Raw genomic sequence first — 16,108 nt, 5'->3', positions numbered from 1 at the left:
GCATCATTGCAAACAGCCTGCAAGAATGCTCGTACTTTTCCCCATCAGACGGCCCGTAACTTCCAGCTGCCTACTGCCGGTTTCCATAGCTAACTCAGGTACTGCTTTTCAGAATCATGCCCTTCCACATGTTGAACACTGCCAAAATTCTGCATCACCAAAAGGAAATTCACTTTTACTGACATGAAAGGTACTTTCTTTCTTTCCTGTCCCCATTATTCCCCACCACAGGTAACTTCTCCATTTTGCTTTTCAGCATCGACAGTACAGGGTGCTTTCCTTCTGCCTCTACTCCCGTGTTTATCAGGAGTGCATTGCAAGCACGGGGCATGAAAGTTCTGCCAGTCATAAGAAAGACAAATAATAAAAGTAAGTGTTTTATAAGTATACAGGCTTTCAGGGATTGTTAGTCTACCATGTTCCACGGGAGCAGTTCCCATTTTTTTTTTTTTTTTTAAGTCCCTGATGACCAGTCAGGATTTCAGGACTCAAGCCCGATTGATTAAATCAGGCAGCCAGGCCTCACCTATATCCTTCTGCAGACATTTGTATTAAACAGATATGATATCACAATCAGTACACTCAGAATGTCGTGTTTCGAAGAAGTAGCCTGTGTGCCTTTTCAGATGGCTGATAAGGACATTGTGATTGATTGTGTTCAAAGTTTAGATGAGGATTAGGAGAATGAGAAGGAATACTGCCCAGAGTGAGCAGCAAGGAGAGGGTCTTCAGAGACCCTAAACACTCACTGTGCTATGTTTACAGCAGAATTAATAACTCATTCACTGCCAGACATTTTTAAGACCCTCTTTAACCCTAACATTTGAAAAAATATAGAAATAAGTTTCTGGGATTTAATGGCTGGACTATGAAGAGAAAAATAAATATGTCCTTGGCAGTGAATGAGGTAATTGCAATTCTGGAATATTTGGTTGCTATTTAATTAAGAGATGAGCTCAATAGAGTTAATTTTAGATGGTACATGTAGTGCACTTACTGAGATTGCTTAAAGCGGAAGTCAACGCAAACATATTTTTTTCAAGAATATGTTCTATGCAAGCCCACTAGTTGAAACAGGACATTCTGATAAATATTGCGTTTGTGGAATAAGTGTTAATCCACTCATTTTTAGCCATCTCTGGGGGCGGCCATTTTGTCTTCTGTCGACTGAAAATGACATCACAACAGCTCACAAGGACCAATCTCGGCTCTGATTCAGAGAACAGGTCAGCTGTGATTGGTCGTTGTGAGCTGTTGTGATGTCATTTTCAGTCGACAGAAGACAAAATGGCCGCCCCTAGAGATGGCTAAAAGCGAGTGTATTTTACCGCTTAACTTATATTCCACGAAGCCAAAATTAATTAGAATGCCGTGTTTCAACTAGTGGACCTGGTGGGAAAATATTCTTGAAAAAAATATGTTTGGGTTGACTTCCGCTTTAAAAGGGGAATCAAGTGATGTTTTTGTTAATCATGAGGAAACAAATGCATGTTTTAAAAGTAGCAGGTAACACACCAGAGCCCAGAGTGCAGTTAATAATGCATACGATGCCAGACCATTTGAAACACAGCTTTCAAGAAGCAGGTGGGTAGAGACATCAAATTGCAAGTGTCCTCTCAGATGATGCAGGTAACAGTAATCGGGCCCTCTTGACTTGGGCAGTTCCCCACCTTGCCAGGCTCAGGGTGATGCATCAACAAATCTGAATTTGGGGCGTCAGGTCTGGCAACTGGAATAAAACAGCAAAATTATCAAATTACAGAATCCGAGCATATTATGGATGTATATTGTTATGTTTTTTTTATTAGCATCATTTTTGTTGCAACTGTACTTGCCTGACACAATTCTTACGAGTTCATGCTGATTAGTCAGATAAGATTTCTCATCCTACATAGTTATGACTCCATGTTCTGCCATAAACACATGGGACCTTATTTTCATGCCTAGTGCAAGTCTGGCGCAAAAAGCAGTCTAACTGTGCACATGGGTGGAGTTAGACGAGTGCAGTTAGAAATGTGTGTTTGCGCCGTTGTAGTCAACACAAATGACTTGATTCCTGGAAAATCCGAGTGACTCCCGTCATTGATTAAATTGAGTGCAGGAGAGGCTACATGGTGGAAGCATAACGCTGGAGCAAATACTTTAATAAGGAACTGTAAGATCTCCATTTGCTGATGATGTGAAGTTGGCCACTGCGAAAGGGGCACTGGGAAGCTAACTTCGACCGTGGATCGAGCGTCTATGTGTGAAAAATATGTTTTGTTTAATATGTTTACTGCTGGACAATAGACACACATTGGACAATGAGGAAGACACAAAGAAAAACAATAGCATGATGCATAGCAAAGGTTTGCAAGAGGTCGACCAGAAACAGAAAACAAGGTGCACGCTGGCATGTTATTCCACAATTTTTACAAAAAGTGTACTTCTGCAACTTTGTCGAGCTCCCGAGTGCCCAACTGCACAAGAACAGGCAGGCACATGCCTATGTGCAGCAAACATATCCAGGACAAGGAGTGGTGGTATTAATTCACTATGTTGTGATAGGGAACAAACTGGCTTCATTTGACGAGTCTGATTTTGAAAGTTTATCCCAAGAGATGGCGTCCTGTTATCGTATTTTCCTCCAACCAACTTCGGTATTTGAGCGACTGGTTCCAATGTTTTAATATTTACATGGAGACTTTTTTGTCAATCTGGCTGAAATCATGCCAAATGAAGATTTCTGGTCACCTGTTACAGGTGACGTGATGTTTTCCACTGAGCACTCACAACTAGCAAACAAACACATGCACAGGGAGAACATGCGGTTTTTCAATAATGCAGAGTGTAATGTCAGTGATATCCCCAATAGTGGTGTGGAATGGGGGCCATGCATAGCCAGCATTTCTGTCATATAAACACAAGTGCGACCCAGGTACATGAAACTCTGAGTAGCATCTTGATTCGTGGTCTGCCTCTGCTTTACCAAACTTTGCAGTGAGTTGTAAAGCATGTCTAATGAGTTCATTGTTCAGCAGTTTGGCTGTGACTTTGCATTTGGCAGGCAACAGTGGACAGTTTACATAACACTGCTTTGGCCACAGTTGACAGCAATTATCAAGATGGCAGGGTGACAAATAACGTATCTTTGAAATCTAGATTAAAAAACAGTGTGGTGCTCAAAACCTATTTTGCAAATCCAAAAAATTATGACTTTCTTTGTAACCTCACCTGTGAAAGTGCCTATGTTTACATGCACACATTTATTCGGATTAAATGCCTGACCGGAATAAAAATGCTTCACCCATTCGGAATACTTTGACCTGGCCAAGCCCATTCCGATCAACATCTTATTCCGAACGAGAGAGTTGATTTACGTCGATTGTTAATCCGTTCGGCACGCATGAAAACACATATTGCGAAATCTTGGAACAAACCATCTTTACCGTGCATGTCGGTGATGTCAATATACGCATTTCTGTTATTCCTGAAAGCTAGTAGAAGTACCGTATTTTCCGGACATTAAGCCGCGACTTTTTTCCTAGATTTTGAGCCGCGCGGTTTATAGTCCGGTGCGGCTATTCTGTGGATTTTTCTTCCACCGCTCGGGGCGCTCTAACCGGAATGACAGTACAATTCAATACAATACAATTTCCCATTAACTGGTAGTGACTGCAGGTGGAGGAGTTCAACAGGCGAGGGCGCAATAGAATAGGTTATTGCATTAGGCGCTGTAATGCTTTGATTTGATGTTTTACTAGAGGTCTATGAAGTGCACATGAATGCGATTGGCTGATGTTACGTCTGTTCTGTTGTTTCAAAATGCTATTGTTGATTAGCACGTCGTGTGTTAGATTGGCTGACTTTATTAACATAAAACAAGACAGGTGCATAATATCAATATAGAATGTAGTAGAACAATAGCTGGCGGAGTCTGGTGGACATTAGCTAACAAACTGGAGCGGCAGTCGGCAGTGAAATGAAGATAAGTACTGTTTATTTTCTCTTGGTTCCCTTATGTTTTAATCAGCAACGTTGCTGCAGTTTTAAAAGGCACTGTTAGGAAAGAATCTGCTCAGGTACACACACGTATATTTACAGTTCATAATCGTTCTGTAAATGCAGTAAATATAAAAGTTTTCAACATAGATAGGTGCGGCTTATGTAAAGGTGCGGTTTATTTAAGTTTTTTTCCAAAATGTTCTTAAAAAAATGGAGTGGGTGCGGTTTATATGACGGTGCGGCTTATAGCCCGGAAAATACGGTACTGAGTGAAAGACATAGCGGGCGCAAGACTGAACTGGTATATTTGCAGCTCTATTAGGAAGTGTTAAATGGGAAAAATATACAAAATAACGCTAACGTTTAAAGTAGAAATGGACGGACAATTTTTTTGTTGAAACAGAAATCGCTACGGCTTCTTCTTCTACTCCTACTACTTCCCGTATATTTGATCAATCTGCGCATGTCAAGATAATTTGTTCCCATTGAAAATGTGACGCAGGCCTAATCGGGTAAATATTTTTAGTGTCCATGAAAACAGTGCATCCAATCATAATTTTAATCCAAACTGATCGGATTAAAGAAATGTTGCCCATGGAAACATGAGGAGAGTGTTTTAGGTTATATGTTTACATACAATATGCACAGGTTCATCATTTCAGACACTCTAGACAGGATTCTTAAAAAAAGGATGTCATAATTGTTTGCATAAGTATTTAGTAATTGCATGTGTGCACTTCCATAGAGAAATTGCATAGTGTCACACCATACAGTATATTATAAAGTAGGCCACACAATCCAGATGCTGGAGATCTGTGGACCAATCCAGAGGAGTTTCCAGTGGACCTCATCCATGTAATGATGACCTAAATAAGGAATGAACCCCTGCAGTGCTGGAGCTTAGTTTAGAGATTGACACAGTAATATACAGCATGTATCATTTTAAAAAGCATCCTAAAACTCAAAACATGCATTAAAACTATTTTGGGAATTGAATAGGAATGGGAATTTACAAACAGAATGTAGAGACAAGAGAACTGCCGTGATCTGAAATACTATTTACATGAATAAAGAGCGTTATCTAGGAGGATTGGGAGATTTTCTGTCAGTCAGTGATGGTGGCTGTCAGACCAACCCAGGGGGTGCGACAGAATGAAAGATTTGGAGTAGAGAGTGGGGAAATATAGTATCGGGGATAGGGGATTTGGAATGAGGCTGTGCAGGGGGTGTCTGGGTTAGATTGGTGGATGAGACATGAGTGGGGAATTGGGAATGCTAGAAGAGATTATTTGATCTTAAAAAATAGACTGAGGTCTTGTAAAGGTATCTTAATCATTGTCATTTTGGAGGTTAGTCTGTAGATGCACCCCCATAAGGTGGATGCCAGGGCCTCCCGACCTGTTGACCCACGGTTGGCACGCCACTGGCGATGCCACATACTGTAAATAGGCTACACAATTTACATTACGATTTGGCAGGTGGTGCAGCCTCTACGAGGGGAAACAGAATTAATGCTGTAGGGTCTTTGCAGTTTGTAGTGCGCAGTTGCTTTTTAAAATTCCGGTTTCTACATTCAACCACCAAGGAGGCATACACATCACTGCCCCTCCCCCCGCTGGGCAAAGCTGATCACAACCTGGTGGCTCTCCAGTCTGTGTACAAACCTCTGGTCCGCAGGCAGCCAGCTGTGACCCGCACGGTTCAGAGATGGTCTGGAGAGGCCGAGGAGGCCTTAAAGGACTGCTTCAGCACAACTGTGTGGGAAGTATTCAGCGATGCTCACGGGGAAGACATTAGTAGTCTAACGGACACTGTTACAGACTATATAAATTTCTGCATGGAGAACACCATACCCACCAGGACAGTAAGGTGTTTCTCCAACAACAAACCCTGGATCACACCAGACATAAAAGCTCTCCTGAAGGAGAAGAGGAGGGCTTTTGCGTCAGGCAACATAGAGGAGCGGAGGACTGTGCAGCGCCAGCTGAGGAGGAGGATCAGAGAGGGGAAAAGGTCCTACAAGAAGAGGATGGAGGAGCAGCTGCTGCAGAATAACGCCAGGGGAGTCTGGAGGGGCCTGAAGACCATCTCAGGCCACGGACAACCCAAGACCCGGACTGGGGGGGACCTGCAGTGGGCAAATGAGCTAAATCTCTTTTTCAATAGGTTCGATCAGATGCCTGCCTCCACTCAGTCTCTCCTGCTGCAGTCTCCACCTACTCCTCCTGCTGGGCGTGTCACCCCCTCCCCTCTTTTCTCCACAGACTCCAGCTCCCAGCTACACCAGATAGCCACCACTCCTTCCTGTCCAGCCTTGGCCTTCACAACATCTCAGGTGAGGAACCAGCTGAAGAAGATGAAGGCGAGGAAGGCAGCGGGTCCAGATGGCATCAGCCCCCAGCTCCTCAAATCCTGCGCAGACCAGCTGTGTGGAATTGTCCAGCACATGTTCAACCTGAGCCTGAAGCTGGGCAGGGTCCCCCAGCTATGGAAAACATCCTGCCTGGTCCCGGTGCCAAAGACCCCCCACCCGAAGGAGCTCAACAGCTTCAGACCGGTGGCGCTGACGTCTCACCTGATGAAGACCCTGGAGAGACTGGTCCTTGTCCACCTGCGCCCCCTGGTGAGCTCCTCAATGGACCCACTCCAGTTCGCATACCAGCCTGGCATCAGTGTGGATGATGCCATCATCTACCTCCTCCACACTTCACTCTCCCACCTGGAGAAGGCGGGGAGCACTGTGAGGATCATGTTCTTTGATTTCTCCAGTGCTTTCAACACCATCCAGCCCACCCTACTGGGAGACAAGCTGGAGCGGGCGGGGGTGGCGCACCACCTCACCACATGGATCCAGGACTACCTCACAAACCGGCCACAGTATGTGAGGACACAGGACTGTGTGTCTGACGTGCTCCTCTGCAGCACGGGGGCCCCACAGGGAACTGTCTTGGCTCCCTTCCTGTTCACCCTCTACACTTCGGACTTCAACTACAACACCCCTACCTGTCACCTGCAGAAGTTCTCTGACGACTCTGCGATTGTCGGCCTCATCACAGGCGGAGATGATCGGGAGTACAGAGAACTTACTCAGGGTTTTGTGGACTGGTGCCAGCAGAACCGCCTCCTGATCAATGCGGGGAAATCCAAAGAAATGGTGGTGGATTTCGGTAGGCGCCAGCACTCTTCACCTGCACCAGTGAACATCCGGGGAACAGATGTTGAGAGAGTCTCAACTTACAAGTACCTGGGTGTTCATCTGAACAATAAACTGGACTGGTGCGACAACACAGACGCCCTCTATAGGAAGAGTCAGAGCAGACTCTTCCTACTCAGGAGACTGAGGTCTTTTGGGGTTCAGGGGACACTCCTCAGGAACTTTTATGACTCGGTGGTTGCATCGGTCATCTTCCAGGGAGTGGTCACCTGGGCAGGCGGCGTCTCGGCCCGGGACAAGAAGCGGCTGGACAAACTGGTCAAGAGGGCCGGCTCTGTCCTGGGCTGCTCCCTGGACTCTGTGGACTCGGTGGGGGACAGGAGGATGTTGGCCAAGCTGTCATCAATGCTGGGCAACCCGGACCACCCCCTCCAGGGCACCCTAACAGCACTCCACAGCACCTTCAGTGACAGACTGTTACACCCTCGCTGTGCAAAGGAGAGATTCCGCCGTTCCTTCTTGCCTGCTGCTGTCAGACTCTTTAACAAGAACATTGTGTAGTCTCTACAAACTGGCGGTCATTAGTGCAATTGTGCAGTCCTGCACCTGAGCTCGTATCGTGCAATACCCAATATTCCCCACTACTGTAATACCGTGCAATACTCAACATTCCCCACTACTGTTAGTCTAGTTTTATTTTTATCCAATGCTGTTCCTTACATTTCACTACAGCACTGCAGCACTGTCACTTAGAGTATTTTTTCCTCTGTACTATGTACAGGCCGAAATGAGTGTTCCTCATATTTTTTATGTAGATGTAGGTTGGTGTGTATACACATGTGTATATACACATGTTACTGCGTATATCTACATAGGTTTGATTCTAAATGTTTGCCGTCAATGTTATACATTAATGGCCACATTATGCCGCCGCCCCTGTGTGACCTATATCTTTGCTACTGTAACAATGAAAATTTCCCCACTGTGGGATCAATAAAGGCATTCTTATTCTTATTCTTATTCTTATTCTAATTCTGCTCCTATCATGGTAATGAAATCGGCAGTGTGTGGCAGGCAAATTTCAGAAATACAAAAACTAGAGTGAAGATAAGATAAGATAAGATAAGAATGCTTTTATTGATCCCACAGTGGGGACATTTTCAGTGTTCAGCAGTAAGTAATTAAAGCATGCAATAATTCTTGATCTTGGGGTATTTTGACAAAAGTCGGTCACACTTTAGAGCTATAAAGACACTTGGAAACTGGTAGTAATATGATTCCTTAATCTACCCGACTCATAAAACTTCTGGTGCGGACAACAATGACTCAAATTAAAGTTCAATTCTGTGCCAGCTGTGTTGTCTCTTTTTGAAGAAAGTATCATATCAGTAGTTGTTTACGTTCTAGAAAAAAAGAGGCGCCACACATTACAAGAAAGTAACTCCAGAATTAACAAATTGGAAGACAGCTGGAAAAAAAACATTAAAAGTGAAGCCGTACCGTTTGTGTTCTCCTAAAACTACACTAAAAACAATGCGGCCTAACATAACATGGATACACACTACCCTCTTCTGGACAAAAAGGGATTGTGCATCTTTGATTAAAAAAAATAAAGTCATGGGATTTAATTGCTATTCTCAAACAGAGAAAAAAACAATACAAAATTGATTATTACACGACTGATGGACATAATTTATATATTTTCAGCAGTAGAAATACAGTTCAGACAGCCTATATGTATAAATGAGAAATATTTACATTATGAAAACGTTTTTTGTTGACCTTACAAACACTTTGAACACCATATTGAAAATCAAATGTTATGACTGTGCAGAAAATGTTAAACCCAGTTAAGAAACCATTAAGATGGTGAGGCTCTGGATAAAGGCACTATTACATGTGTTTATTGCCATTGTCACTGAGTCACTGGTGGTGTGATGGTTTGTTCCCTGTCTTCTGTGCAGGTAGCGTGAGTTCAGTTCCAACTCAGTGGTGGTATGAATTTGAGTGTTAGAGATTGTCTCAATTATCGGTCTGCCCTGTGATTGACTGGCAAATAGTAGTGTGCTTTTTTTCTCCAAATCACCTGGGATAGGCTCCAGGTTCCCGTGACCCTGAACAGGATAAGCGGTACAGAAAATGGATGGATGGAGTCACTATGGCACGGGTGGGCAACTCAAATACAGGTGGGGGCCACAATTTTTCATCAGTGCTACTGGGACCGTGGACTTTCTTAACCAGATGTATGTATATGGTAATTCTAACATGGACAAAATATGCGCATATGAGCAAAATATTTGGTCTCAATATGCACTATTTCATTTTACCATTTTCAATGTACGTATAAAAGATACACTATCCTAAACCAACAAAAAGGGTTTGAAGTAACAACAAAAGAAAAAGAAAGTACTGTATTTTTTTTCCCAGTGCAAAAGCCTCTCTTGCATAAAAATAGTCATTCAATGGACGGCACAAAACTATTGAACACAAAACAACATTAAGTGCAAGAACACATTTTGGACATTTTCTCCCCCCCAAAAAATAAAAATGAACTAAAAATGTGAATAATATCAATTCTGCCAAAAAATAGAAGGTCTACTCACATTGTAGTTTAGGGCAGTATAAGACCCACAGTAAGCACAACTAAGACATGTAAGTTCAGAACCCACACATTTGTATGTTTGTAGATTTTTTTCCCCAATTTTTTGTCATATTTAGGATTTTTTTTCTGTTTTGTTAGGATTTTTCGGCCCATTTCCCCCAGTTCTTCGTGAAAAACGAACAGTAAATTGAATGTCATCAGTTGTCCATCCCTGCACTAGAATGTCACCAGATGCCCCTCTAGGTCAGTTCGGCATCTTGCTTAAACCAAATGAAGCCTGCCAACCAACAAACAGATTGACAAACAAACACAGTACTCCTCTGACTTTTAGTTAGGCCTTGGAGCAAGCCTATACAGTACTTTGTCACAAATGGATAAAAGTACAAATGTGGGACTTTCATATACTGTAGTACTGGAAATTGAAATACAACCACATAGATATTAAACAATACAGAAATAGCAATAGCAAGTAATATATAACCAAATAGCATTTACAAAGATAAACATAAAAGAGCTATTTTTATCCTCAGACATTGATGGACTTGAACACAGGTTTGAGGAAATTGTAGATTCCTTCCGCTCTAGCCTCCTACGCTCCATCTTTCATTACTCCATTCATTCTGGTGTCCTGTCACAAACCATGTTTGTATGACTAAGCCCATGCATGGTACATTGCTTTCAACTCTTTCGATTAACAGAGTCAAGTAGTGAGCCAAAGGAGACTGAGCCCCACTCTGATAACAAGGCACATGCCTTAACACATACAGCGACAGGACAAATGTAAAACTTCCTGCTAATAGTGCCAGGCCATGCGTGAGTGGGTCTGTGCTTATCTGAGTGGCATCACTGCACCCTTAACACAAAGAGGGAACATTACCAATAGCTTCAAGGAAGTGCCCAGAAACCAAACAGGATAACAGTTCAGTATTTACTGATCATGCAATTTTTGTAATAGATTGTATACATATGATACATTTCAAATCAATATAAGTACTATTTGGATAATAGTTCATCAATGAAAGCATGTATCATATAATGTCTTATGATTGGGTTTTTTTTTGTTTTTTTTCGATAAATTCTGGATTTTTAATTTAGTGCTGGTTCATCCTCACTCCTCTTCCCCTTTTTTTCTCCTTCTAGTTTTTTAAATTTTATTTTATTTTTTTCAATTTCAACAGGTTATGATTTGAGTCTGTAACATCAATGGTCTTCCATGAGTTGAACAGCCTGCCCAAAATGTTTGAGTTGCATTGAGACATATTTTCCAGAAGAAATTTATGATGTTTGAAGCGTTTGATTACGAAGGATCCACTGTATTTAATTATGTACATGTATCGGTACATGTTGCCATAATTCACAGCAATACATTTTTCATAATGCCTTTTCCTTGTAATCTATTGTACTATGTGTGTTTTACTGGTGGAACTGCACATTTTTAACACAGTGGGCATCTGCTACAGCCTCCGCGCAAAACTTGATTGTTTGATTGATAATAGGATAGAATTTGGCATGCAGCAAACTAGCTTGGAGTGCGTATGCTGGACTTGATTCCTTATTGGCATTCAAGTTGTATGTTGATTATAGAGGACCATTCCTTCCACTCTGCCAGTCAAATGGTGCTTCACACACATGGAAACTGTTGTGACAGAGACAGGATACAGGTGTCTCATTCATTTTTAATACAGCTGACTGACATCACTTGAATAAATAAATAAATAAATAAATAAAGAAATAGATAAATAAATAAATAAATAAATAAATACAATTTGTTTAACCAGCAAACGTACAGTATTTAGATGTATAATTTTGGTCCACCTTCTTCTGTTTTGGTTATGTATATGGTTTCAAAGAACATTATTTAATGAAGAAATATTCTTAAATAATACTTTTAATATATTGGGTGACACAAAGAAAATGGAACTTTTTAACAATCCCATAAAACCAAGAGTGATGGAAGGACTTTATTTTTTAATTCATAGTTATTGAAACCTTAAAATATGGCATTTAAGAAACAATGATGGACTTTTGATTTGTCTTTTTTGTTTTTTTAATTAGGTCCTGGCATCCTCCTGTACGAATGCATTAAAAAAATTCCGTTTTTTTGGGTCACCCTATATTACTGCACTAATGGTTAAACACTGCCCCTCAATTATTTCCTTTGAAACACCATACTTTTTAAAGAAACTGTACAGTACTGGTATAACCACAGCACAGAATGCTCAGTTGGGCAATATCCATCATCCATTTTCTGGATCACTTTTCCGACCTGACTTTGGGCAAGCGGTGAGCGCACCCTGGGGCGGTTGGCACATACAGAGGCTTGCAAGAGTACTCGGCCCCCTTAAACATTTGGACCTTTTGCCACCTTTAATGCTTCAAACAACATTTTTGTGAAGACTGGGTGGTTGTGGCTCACTTCATATTGCCCAGTGAAAGAAGGTTTGGCTTTTGCATGAAAACATATCAAAACCATACTGGTCCATGCTGTTATTTTTTTTTTATTATTTGTTGTTGTTTTTTTTTTGTTTTGTTTTAGCAGGGATACCATACCAACCAGTACTACAGTACTCTTAACTGTGTTCCTGTCATGCCAGAACCTACTGCCCATTGTTTGCATAACACCCATCCAACGGAACGGACATTTACCTCCATTACCCTTTTATGTTTATCTCTACATGTTGCCCAGAATAACCTGTCACTCTGCAGCCACTGTTCACCCATTTCCTCCAATAGCGTGACTCTGCTATATCAGGGGGCGGGAACTCAATTAAAACAGGATAGAAGGAGGAAAACAAGATGTGACTGTGAAGTGGGTTTCACAAAGGACAGGAAACTTAGAGACATGTCAGGGAGAAGTGGGAGAGAGATGGAGGAGTGATAGTAGGGGAAGGCTGAGGGGGTGAAAAGAATTGAAGTGAGGTAAGTACATCTGTTTGAAGAGAAACGAAACAAAACCAGCAAGAAGAAATACAAAGAGGAAGGAAAGTCCAGACATAAAGGGAGGAAAAAAGAAAATGAAAACATCCCAAAATATTTCTCCTTTACCTTTGAAATTCATTTATAGACGTGCTTATCATATCATTGGATAAACAATTGTCTTGGTCTGTGCGTGCACAGATTAAGGGGTGAAAGCTTCATAATAACAAAAAAGGTCAAAGCTTTTGGTCTCTCGTATTACTGAGTGACACAGCTTTGATCTGTGACACTGATACAGAGCATACCACAATTGATCTGGTATGGAACCTTGATTCTGGTTGGAATCAAGCACTCATACTTGGCATGCTGGATCTACCAAAGAGTTCCGTGATTCACAGGACTATTAAGGAGGCTTATGCTATGTTTTTCCATGGACTATCCACGGACTTGCGGGATTTTGTCAAACAAATTCTGCTGAACAAGCAGTTCAAATGATGGCTACTGATGATCAGGATAGTCTGTCGACCTCTAGTCGGACCTGTTTTTAGGGAACTTGCTGTTTTAATTTGTACTGGTCTGATTGCTCCAATGTGTTATAAATATGAGCTTTGTACAGTTCTGTTTGAAATGAAATACCTGTAGTGGGAACTAGAGGTCACACACAATGTCTTTGAGGACACGACTATACTTTCAGCATTTTGAAAAATATGTTTCCATTTGAATTGAAGTGATCTGTTCTAGGGTCAAACTACCTGTAATAACCATCATGAAACTTTCATGAACTGTACATTTGTATAACATTTTACTCTTCTTAAAGTGGAAGTCAACCCAAACATTTTCTTTACAAGAATACGTTCTATGCAGGCCCACTAGTTGAAACAAGGCATTCTGATTAATATTGCCTTTTTGAGTTAAGCAGCAAAATCCACCTGTTTTGTCCATCTCGGGTGGGCGGGGGGGTGGGAGTTTGTCACTTCTGTCAACTGAAAATGACATCACAGTTGCTCATGGCTCAGCTTCAGAAAACAGGTTACGCGCATAGAACATATTATTGAAAAGAATTTTTGGTTTGTATTTCACCAGAACACTGATTTATTTTTGACCATACAGCACCTACCTTTATTGTATCACAAAGTGTATCAAATAAAACTTGACAAGAAATAAAACCGGATCTCGGCTCTGACTCCCAGGAAAACCTCTTTTTACTTTGGTGATATAATTTCTCTCTCACACATACACCATCTAATACTGTTTGTTGTTATTGTGCATAAAACAGGTAATCTCCCATTGTCCACTTATGCTAATGAAGCCCAGATGTGGAGCCATTCTTGTTTTGCTTCTAGCCTTGCCAATTTGGGCCTTTGTTGTGACACCATATTCTGGACCTGATGTTTATTTTGGTTATCCTGGTAATTTATTAGTCTCACTTAGATGAAGGGGTTAATAGATGATGGGACACATTTACACTTTTGTAACTACTGTAGCACACAATCACAGTATGACATGACCAAGTCACAAAACAACTGCTGCTCTAAATCAAAACAACTCAATGTTTGTGAGATGCTAAGTTGTTGTTGGGTAAAGCGGGGAAGCCAAACCCACTGGGTGTCACATAGTCATCTCTCACAAGCATCAACATCCTGATTGATGATTCACTAGGGATGGAATTGATTTTTGATTTGTTGTATATTATTCACACCAGCTGTTCCACAACTCTTTACCTTAAATGAGATACAATACATTACATTACTGTAATACAAAACAACTTTATTTATATAGTGCATTTCATAACAGCTACACCTGTAACAAAGTGCTTTACATTAACAAAACCGCAATAATACAACAACAAAGACAATGAAAGCAATAAATTAAAACACATATTATTATATACAGTAGACACTGGAAAACATCAGAAAAGTTAAAAGAAAAGTATCCCTTCCCACATTATTTTATTTTATTGAAAATAATTCATCCATCCATTTTCAATACCACTTGTCCTTGTTAGGGTCGCCTGTGAATTGGAGCCTATATCCCAACTGACTTTAGAAGAGAGGTAGGATAGCTTTAAAGGTCCATCTGCTGTGAATTATAAAAACACGTACTTGCTGGTTGTCCAGAGCTCTCGGACACATTTAGATTAGACTGGAAAAAAAAGACAAATTTGATCATCTGAAAACTGTGTGACAGTTACTTAAAAATGTACCATTAACACAATCAGAACTACTGGTCATTCACCCTCATCCACTGTGCCAATCATTCTAAAGAGCAGATGTTATAAGCACAAGTGTTTTGCTAATCCTCTGATTTTCTAAAATTTTCTAAATAGCTTTGTTCATATTACTATGAACATTAGTTTTTAAAAAAAAAGACAGCACAGATCCATTTCACTCAATGCGAAAATGATTGTCAATTTCTGTTGCCAGTAAAGCCAGAAAGTTTTTGCACACTACGGTTAACACAGTGTTTTGGAGATTGTATTAAAACTAATGATGAGATCTAGCAAGAATGCAAACTGTGCTTGAAATTATACATAACAGCCTGCATTTCTTCAAAGACATCTTCTAAAATGTGAAGATTTTTTTAAATGAAAATATCTCGTCTTGAATTATATTTCCCAACATTTTGTTTTTGATTTGGATTGCCAAAAAAATCTCCTCTCTTGTAGATTTATCTGCCTATACTTAGACTTGATTAGACATAGTTTAAGGTAATTAAATTAAAAGCAGTGATTTTTTAAAACTGTTATGTCTTTGTATTTCATTTCAATATGGTCATATAAGGTACATAAAATCATATTGCATGGGCAGGTTAACTGCAGAACACTTAAAGCACACAGAAATATAGGCAAAGGCTATACTGACTGTGACTTACGGGTAAACAGTACTCGAAAGGGTTGTAAAATAATACTGTAGTCAGATCAGATGTGTGTGAGGTTCATGCATTGCAGCAGGCGGGCTTTTCGTATCTGAGTGGGAGGTGCGTGTTTTTTTGTTTTTTTTTTAAGTTTTTTGAAGTTTAACTGACAGAACTAAATTAAAACAAGCATTCTCGTAAGAAGTGGGTTGACAAGAAATAAGAACGTAGTGGAACTGAACGGGAAACTGAAGTCGTTTGACGCTTTTGTGGGCGAAATGTTCAACTCTGTCTCCAGCAGCGTGGTAAGTTCAGAAATTCCCAACTCTAGGGCGGACCTGAAACTCGAAAATGATTTTTTTTCCTAAAAAATAAATAAATAAATAAATAAAATAAAAATAAAAAAGAAGAGAAAAAAGAAAAGAAAAATGTAATTAAGTGTACATCAAAAACGTGAAAATCGATGCGTTTTAATTGCTGTATATTGGCTAAACATTTGGACTTTTATTAGGGCAGTGCCGTGACAGTTGAGTTTATATGTCCATTTTCGGGAGAATATGGTCAGGCATACACGTCGAAATGGGAGAGTAGTTTGTTTC

This window comes from Filicampus tigris, chromosome 10 (assembly GCF_054856515.1).
Source record: "Filicampus tigris isolate MCC_2025a chromosome 10, RoL_Ftig_1.0, whole genome shotgun sequence".
Taxonomy (NCBI): Eukaryota; Metazoa; Chordata; class Actinopteri; order Syngnathiformes; family Syngnathidae; genus Filicampus; species Filicampus tigris.
Note: the sequence above shows the minus strand (reverse complement) of the source record.